Source organism: Corvus brachyrhynchos, unplaced genomic scaffold (genome assembly GCF_000691975.1).
Source record: "Corvus brachyrhynchos isolate BGI_N302 unplaced genomic scaffold, ASM69197v1 scaffold245, whole genome shotgun sequence".
Taxonomy (NCBI): domain Eukaryota; kingdom Metazoa; phylum Chordata; class Aves; order Passeriformes; family Corvidae; genus Corvus; species Corvus brachyrhynchos.
This window is the reverse complement of record NW_008238988.1, coordinates 3,791,539-3,800,919: the sequence shown is the minus strand read 5'-3', so window position 1 is coordinate 3,800,919 and position 9,381 is coordinate 3,791,539.

Sequence of the window (9,381 nt, the reverse complement as noted above, 5' to 3'; positions counted from 1 at the left end):
AAACTAGGGACTAAACAGCTTTTTCCTAAACTGAAACCAGCAGGTAAACTCAGGGTCTTTCCATGGATATATCCAAACAGGTTCTTCTCTCTGAATTTACTGCGAGGGTGGTGAGACACTGGAATAGGTTGCTCAGGGAGGTTGTGGCTGCCCCAAACCTGGAAGTGTTCCAGGCCAGGTTGGATGGGGCTTGGAGCAACCTGGGATAGTGGAAGGTATCCCTGCCCATGGCAGGAGGTTGGAATGAGATGGTCTTGAAGGTCCCTTCCAACCCAAAATATTTTAGGTTTCTATTAATTTCTCAGGACAGCACATAAGTTTAATTTCAATCAAGAGCAACCAAGGCATGGATTAAAAAAAAATTCCTATCATTTTTATGCCAAAAGTTCAATGCTAAGATCAGAAATACAAATCAGTGCATCACCAAACCACAGAGTGAGCTCAGCAGCAGTTTGTTGTTTATCCCATCTGTTGACCAGTTGAAATGTGTGAACTGGTGTCCAGTTAGAACATATGTTAATATACAGGAGATGTGCCAGATGCTGCGTGTCTCACAGGGATCCACAGCACACACAGCCACTCATCCACCTGTGGGACAAGACACAGCACAAAGGGTGCTCCAGATGGATTTAAAGGAGTTCAGAATCACAGAATCATTTAGGGTGGCAAAGACCTCTCAGATCACTGAGCAGAGGGAGGAACCTGTTGGGCATCATTCCCCAGGAAACCAGGCACAGTTTATTTCAGAGTTCAACACAAAAAAATTAACACCCTCCCTGACAAAATGGGGTTTAGATACACACAGTCAGTAAATCAGCTTCTGCACCTCTTTTAGGGCTGTTAGGTGCAGTGTTCTTTATGACCTGAATTTACTGCTTGGGGGGGGAGGACCAGGTGACTTCCTGAGGTGCCTTTCTATCTGAATTATCCCATGTCTATCCCACATCTGGGAACACAAGCACTAAAGTACAGCCACAGGTGAATTTTCCACCTGCAAAGGCTCTACTAAAGAAAAAACTAAGTGAGTAAAGATTAAACTCACAGATTATAAACTGGCACAGTGAGTCTACATCACACCCTCAACAGGTACAGGAGCAGACAGTGATGCCAAAACCCAACTAATCAAACACTAAACACAACAAGGCAACCTTGGGCTTGACATGACACCTATTTCATTCCATCAGGGCTGATGTCAACCACAATTTCCAGGATTTTGCAGGATAAGAAGCCTGCCTTCAGGGAACCACAGTGCAAAAAGGTGATGTCTCATCCTGTCATTCCAAATTCTGCTGTTACATTGAGTTCAATCATCGAGGCTCTGTTAGCTGTTGCCTCCTGTGTTGCCAGACAGGGAAGCTCAAAGCCACCTGCGAATCAGGAGGGGACAAGATGACAAGCAACTGTTTGACTGGTGAAGATCCTATTCTTGGAATAGTTCCTGCCTATCCTGCCAAAAATGCCTTGGCTGAGGAGTGTGTGGTGGCTTGGGAAGAGGGATGAAGAGAGGGGAGGGAGTGCTGAGGATCAGAACTGCCTCCAGGTAAGGTAGACCCAAGGCAGAGTTGAAAGAGAATGGCAGGTCAGATGGAAGCATCCTGGGAGAGATGGGCATCCAGGAGGATGTCCAGCCAAACACAGGATTTTCTTCTGAAGGAGATAAATAATTTCTCCTTGATGTTGGTGCTGGCCTTCAGCTTTAGAGATTCTCAAACTCAGGGAACTGGTTTAAAAAAAATAAACTGATCGGGAAGCCCAAGTGACCCTTTGATGGGGCAAAAAGATGTTTTGTGGTTCACAGTTCATAACACAGAGAAGGGCAAATAGGATGGCTGGAAATAACCTTCATTGCTGCACAGGGGAAAAAAAATCTCTTAATTCTTCAGCTGCTCTGGGAAGGGCAACAGGCATTATTTCTGTTATGGCCTGATAAGCCTTAGCTAGAAATGGATCCTGGAAAACAAGGGGGTGAAAGCAGGGAGGGCATATGAGGGCAGGTCATAACCAGAGCCCTGCAGGAAGCAGGCAGACATGAGGTGCACCCCAACACACTGCCTGAGTAGCTCTGAAATACCAAAAAGCCTGAGAAGCCACTCAGACCAGGCCCAGCACCGCAAAACGAAGGGAAGTTCTCTGTGGAAAAAGAATCAGGATAGAGACTTCCAAGGAGAAGAGAAGAAAGCCCATTCCTCCCAGAAGCTGGTGATGGAACAGATGGATGGCATCTGTAGATTGTCGAACTTGCAGCACAGCTCTTTGTGCAGCGTTAGACGAGTGCGCAGCCACGGGCAGAGCGAACGGTCAGACAGCAGCTGCCACTCAGGCAGGCAGAGCTGGGATCCAGGGCGAGCACAGGGAGAGGGGGCCTGTTCTGCTCTGCCAAGGACCAGCAGGTGTGCAAGGAGAGAGATGCCAAGCAGAAGGGAACCAAGCTAGAAGAAAACTCATTTTGTTTGAAGTTAGCCAGTGTCAGATTAAAGAAATCAAAGACTTGTTTAGAGTAAAGCAAAGAGAAATAAAGGAAGTGTTTTTCAGATTTCAGTCCAAGCCTTTTGTCCAGTTTAACCTCTTTTCTCTTGCTCCTCCATTTGCTTGTTTTCTTCATCAGTCACAACAGAATGGCTCCTCCAGAAGAGGCTCATCCCTAGGCTTTCTGATCACCAAAGAGACCAAGATCAAAGCAATTCAGGAAGCAGTTTCATGCCTGCATCACCCTAATGTGTTCCTTCACACAGCACTGCCACGGGAGATAAACCCCTGAGCAGCACTGTGCCATGGCAGCCAGAGGGGCTGTGCAGCCGTCATAAAGACAATTCCTGCACACAGAAAGGAAGCATTTGCCTGCTATCAAATTCTCTGCTGTCCAGTCTACCACCAGACATAGCAGGGAAGCCAAATCATCTCTAGGTTCTTCCTGTTGACAGGGAAGATGAAGCCCAATGAGCCGTGCAAGCTGAATTCATTACAGACAGTTTTCAGGGGTCAAAATAACAAATAGCCATGGCTTTCTTGGCCTCTACGAGTAGATGAGGTTATCTAACTCATTAGGCATCTCATTTTAGCTGGTATATACAAGTGGCTTCCATCCCTTGAGAACTGATGAAGCAACTGAGACTCTTCCAGGAAGCAAATCATCTGTCCTACTTTAGTTCCACACCAGGATGAATCAGACTTTGGAATAGATCCCTTCTCTTTTATTCCATGATACAGAGAGCCTGCACAACGAGCACAGTGCCCATTTAAACTCACAGAATGGGAATTGGGTGATCAGTCCCCCACGATGTTACCATGCCTGGGGAACTGCTCCACTTTTGCTCCTTTTGGCTCCAATTCTGTCTTGTGTGGCAGTGCAGAGTAGCTGCGTTGTCTTCTGCAATCTTGTTCCACCACAGAGCTGGATCTGTTCCATTTCCCCTTGGAATCCACAAAGTCCAACATCCAAAAAATAACTACCCACTGAATTAAAACAAAAACTTCCAAAGTATTATGTCTCTCTCCCATCGCTTCCTCAGCACATCTAGTTCTTTCTGGATCTATTTTATACAGGGAATGCTCAAGGAGGAGAGCTGTTCCGTGTCTTTTTTGGCATGAAGCAATTTTCTGGCACTGACAATTAGAAGCAAGTACACTCCAACTCAAAGCTGGAGACAAGTGTAAGAGTGTGTCTGACAGCACAGTTGACACTCATACCATTTTTTTCTTTTTTAAACCAAGTTGACAGACTCTTAGGAGTTTCTAAGAGCAGACATTTCCTGAGCCTGATTAGGACCTTACTGAGTCCTAGAAATAAAGCCCCAGGATGAACTCTCTTTTTTAGCTGACACTGCTGTTGATTTCTGCCCTTGCCACCTGACTGAACAGTCTGGCACTCAGCGCTACCATTGAATCATAATTTCCTGCCTTCTCTTTTTCAGCTCAGCCTCTCACGTTGCTAAATGTACCATTTTTCCATGAAACAAAACAGAAAACTGCCCACCTTCCTGTTCCTTACCTCACACAGTGGGTCTGAATGGAAAACACCAACACAGAGGGAATTACACGTTGCACAAAGAACGGCTCCAGCTCTCTCGACAGAAACAAACCACGTTTTGGATCATATCAGTGCTGCACAAGGCATTGTCCCTCCAGTGGCCTGATCTGAGGGTACCTTCTGCAATAATGTCCTAGAGGGAAGCTGACAGCTCTTTCTTACCCTCCCCCTCCTCCCTTCACACAACCAGCAGCATTATTCTTACAGGACTGTTGTTTGTAAAGACCAAATAAAGCCATTTCCTTTAAAGCAAAGCACCTTCGTAGTGCAAAGGCTTCAAAGAAATCTTTGTCCATCTTTGCAGGGACGACTACAACCTCGAACCTATGTGGTTTTGTTTCCCTAAAGTCACTTTAACCTATTTTTCAATTTGCAGAAAAGAGGAGTCTTTTCTTGCTAACAGAAGCACCACCTTAGCACCCCTCTCATCAACAAATTAAGTGCTATCAGCTAAAGATGCTCCACTGTCTGCTCTGAGTTATACACCAGTCATGGTAGGTTTTAATTTGATTAGTGATTGGGCTAAAAGCAGCTAAATAAAAATTATAATGCCCAAGAGCCACTTAGACTTGTTCAGACACTTTAAATACCAAATCCCTTCAGCAATATAACATTATCTTTATAGACAAAACTGAGTTTAAAAGTACAAATCTAATTGATCTCAAGTGCATTGGAATTACTATATTTAGGCATTGGATTATGTACTACAGAAAGCCTCATGCTATGCAGGCAACAAAACTAATTGTGGGAAGACAAAGGTATGTGTCTAACGTGCTTATGGACTTCTAAAAATTCATATTTCCATTGAAGCTGGCAAAGTTACAGCTGCTCACACCAGCAGTGAATTTGGCACTGCGCCCTATATGTTGAGCAGACATAAGCCAGCTATTTCTGGTCTCCTTCAGAAGACCTGGACTTCAAGCTCTGCCTCAAAATTACTATTTAGGGCTCTCACTGTTGCAGGAAGAAAAAAAGTAAATTAAAAAGCAGAAAGTTGGCTGTCAATAGCTAAGCAAGACTTTCTTTTCTTTAGTCTCGACTGGGGGCTCAGTTCATGCAGACATTTATGGCAGATGCTCTGACACTGAAGAAAGACGTCTTTCCACAGTTAAAGAAGCTTTTCAAATGTAAGATGCTATTTCAGAATAAAGGAGTTGCCTAGACAAGAGGAAGGAGCACTCCATCCCCACAGCCACTTCTGAAATTAATATATATCAGCATATATACCAAAAAAACCCCATATATACAAAAAAAAGGGTACACGAATGGAGAGATTCTCTAGCCCAGTTGAACTTGTGTCTGGCTGGTCAGAAACATTCTTTTAAAGTCTTCAGATGGATGCGGGGATTCTGGCTGCTTTGAACTGCTGCTGCTCACAATTTAGTTGCCTCCCTGCAGACAGATTTCCCCAGGAGGAAAAAAGCAGCAAAATCCACTTTTTTTTCCCCAAATACAACCCCAGATCTGCATGTCAGAACAAAACAATTGTCAAGAAATACTGGCAGACAACATGATCCAACATTACAGAACTATTTTAGTTGGAAGGGACTTTAAAGCCTCTCTCATTCCATTCCCTGCCACGGGCAGGGACAGTTTCCACTGTCCCAGGTTGCTCCAAGCCCTGTCCAACCTGGCCTGAACACTGCCAGGGATCCAGGGGCAGCCACAGCTTCTCTGGGCACCCTGTGCCAGGGCCTCCCCACCCTCACAGTGAAGAATTTCTTCCTAGTATTGAACCTAACTCTGCCCTCTGACAGTTTAAGATATTCCTCTAAAATTTAGTGGCTCATCCTGTGTAGCATTTCCTGCTTATCCCAGAATGTCTCCTCTTGATCCTTCTTTATAAAAGGAGATACATTCACTGGTTAAACAGACTGACTTTACCCACAGGGGCTTCCAAAGTGCATTAAGAAGGGAAAACAACACAAACATAGCAGAAGACAAAATAGGTCTTAAAAATAGAAAAAACCCAAAACACCTGAACTCAGTATAATTCAGGAAAATCCACAGGAGGAATCCACCTATTACAAGGGACTGGGCTGGGTCTTGGAGATCTTATCTCAAGCTTTTCCCTAACAGGCTGGAGGGAGAAGGAAAGGACTTGGATAAGAAATTCCATGGAAGAGAAAGGACCTTCCTAGGTTGAAAGGTGTAATTTTTTTTTCTTAATGAGAAATTAAAAACACACATGCTGGGGAACAAAGTTAAGTTAAATCTAGCCCAGCTTTACACATTTTAACAATTCACTCTGCTGTCTGTAGAACACAGCAATATAAATATTGCTATCTCTGTTAAAATGAATTATTGACAATTTTAATACATGTTGCACAGTACATATTAATATAGAAAAATACATGTTATCAGCAGCGCAATGTTGACCATGTACTAATCCATTCCACCTGCTCAAATATTAGTGCAAATAATTATATATTTGTAATGCATCATTGCTGTCTAGTTTGAATCTCTGCCTCCAGAATAAATGTCTCTTCTCTGAAGTTGTTTGCTATTATGAGTAAAATGTTATATATTCATACTCAAATTGACTTTGGGTGGATAAGTAAAATGAGCAACCTTCAAAAATCCACTTGCCTAAGACTCAGCAAGTCATTTTAATGAATTGTTTACAGTAAAATGGATGTTATAAAAATGTTTCAAATGCAAGCTGGTGTTCACTGGCTTCTCCACAATGCTCAAACATCAGTGAAGGCAGTGGAGGGTTCACAATGACCATCTGCAACCCAGGTGAAGCTGAACCGTGCCTCCCAGCAGGAGCTGTTTATTCTGACACCTGGAGCTTGGAATTGGTTCTGGACACATCTTCTCTCCGCAGTCTCTTTCTTTTGAAGCAAAGAGAGGCCCTTGATGAGGCTGAACTCCTGACAGCACAACAGCTCCTGTCCCCAAGAGATTGATGGCCACCATGGAAAAGCAGCTGTACATCCAAGACACTGCCAGGGCTCCTTTGTGCCAGGATATACCCTTGGGATGGGGCTGAGAAGGGCAAGGGCAGCCCTGAGAACAGATCAGGTGGGATAAAGGTGAAAACATTTCAAGGGAAGAGTGTGGTGCAAACAGCCTCCTTTGGGGAGGAGAAACAGCCCCAAAACTTACAGAGCTCCACTGTGCATACAAAGGGGACAAATGAAAAGGGCCAACACCTCTTAATCTGGTCTCTCCTCTATCCTTGCTAAATCCAGGTCTGAGAACAACAAAACACAGCGTGAGGAGCTTTCACTGCTGCTGCAATGCTGGCATCCCAAACCAGCACTTCTTCCTTCACTCTCCAGGTTCTGCAGCCTTGCAGATGATTTTGGGTTTCAGAGAAAGGAGAGGAGGTTTAACAGTTCAAGAAGAAAAATTTTAAAATATCAACTTTCAATGAATGGTGCACATTGGAAGATCAGCTGAACAAGCCAGCACTGACAGCTGTGGCTCTCTTGAGATGGTCACACATGCTCTAAAATTGTATTACTGGGGTGGAACAACTCTGACCCCACTAGGAGACTGGATATTAGGAACAGGTTTTCCACTGAAGGGGTGGTTGGTCAGGGCACGCAGAGAGTATGGGTGCTGGTCCCTCACAGCAGGGATGAGTTGCTCAGCTGCGACCAGGACATGCTTTAGCATGGCAAGGGTGGGAATTGCTGCAGCCTGTGGCTCAGCCCTGTTCCAGCCTCAGCTCCAAGGCCTTCTCACTTCACAGAGGAAGAAGAGCAGCGCAGATGAGCAGGATTTGGGACTGCTACAAGCAAGCCTGAGATTTCGTTTCATCCTGTATCAGGATGAAGTGAAGTTACAAATAAATAAGTTACTAAGAAAACTTCAATCAAGTATCAAAACAAGTGATTTTGATTTAAGCTGATCTCAAAGATACCCTTTAAAAATGGCTCAACTTTGCATTACATGTTATTTTCCTGACACATTAACTAAAGGTTGAAGCTATCTGACACTTTTCCCCCCATGGCTGGCCCCTTATATGAAGTTTCAATATAATGTACAGGTCAGGAGAGAGGAGATGGAAACAGAGACCTGCAGAGAAGAGAGAATTTGGGGAAGGGAGAGAGATAAAGGGGAAGGGAGCTACACTTCTCCTGCCAGGCTTCACATGGATGAAGAACCACCAGATAATATGCAAAGGTCTCCCAGAAGCCACACTGCAAAGTTAAAGATTTTTCCCTCTCCGGCAGAGCGGTAACAGAGGGGAAGGGATAGTGCAGTCCTGAGATCTGAAAGGAAAATGGCACATAAAGATAATAGAATGAAAGTAGAAACCAAGGTTTCTACATACACTGAGGGCTGTATTGACACAGAGCAAGCAGTGCCCCACACAAGAGAAAAGACGACAGGCAAACACAGCTGCTTCCCCACTCCAAGATAAGCAGAAGATGTGGTATGGAAATCTCCTACCACCAAAAGAAATTAGAATGGAGGGGGAAAAAGACAAGCAAAGCAGTGAATGTAACTGGGCAGGAGATCTGCCTCCCTCCCCTCCTTAAAACAGGTGTAGAAACATCAGGAAAGAAAAAAAAAGTCTACAACGTGCCAGCCTTGATGCAGAAGCAAACCAGAAATCTGTCTCCATTTACAGCTACCACAGAGGAGGTGGTGGGGAGGAAATAATGCCCAGAAGCCACTATCCAGCAGAACATGAGGACAGGAAGGGTGCTCCTATCTTTCTGTTGTCCTCTAGTAGAGAGCTGGTGGCTGGCTTGTCCTCCCTGCTGCTCCTGGGACAAGAAAGGCAAAGGATAAGGGCTGCTACCTGCATTTAAAGTTAGACAAGCAATTGTTTGGATATCTGCAAATCATTGCCTCAAACTGGTTTCCCTGCCCATGAGGGGTTCAACTCAAGTGCTAATCTGAATTAAGACAGTTATTGCCATGAAAACTAAATCCAAAGAGCCACCTCCTGCTCTGGAATTTGTCATGACATCCAGAACTGAGAATGGTACGGTTTACTGCCATTGGATTGAGAAACCTGGAAGTATGTGCTTTGAAGGACAGGACAAGGTGAACCCAACCCAGGAAGGGACTCAAGGGGCCTCACCCTCCCCAAGACACTTTGCAAGACACAGAATCTCCTACAGCAATGGAGCACTGAATTCAGGCAATGCTCCATCACACCACCATGATTTAAAATGACTTTGTGAAGAGGAAAATAGAACCAAACCCCAAATCCAGGGCAAGCCTTACCAATCCCGAGACAGCCTGACTTGCTCTCTGCCAACACCACACCACCCTCAAATCCAGCACTTACCATCCTCCAGCTCACTGTGGTCTTCAAAGAGAATCATAAGCTCAGCTCTGGCAAATTCTCCTTCCCTCCACTGAGGCTGCATCTTGCTGATGCATTT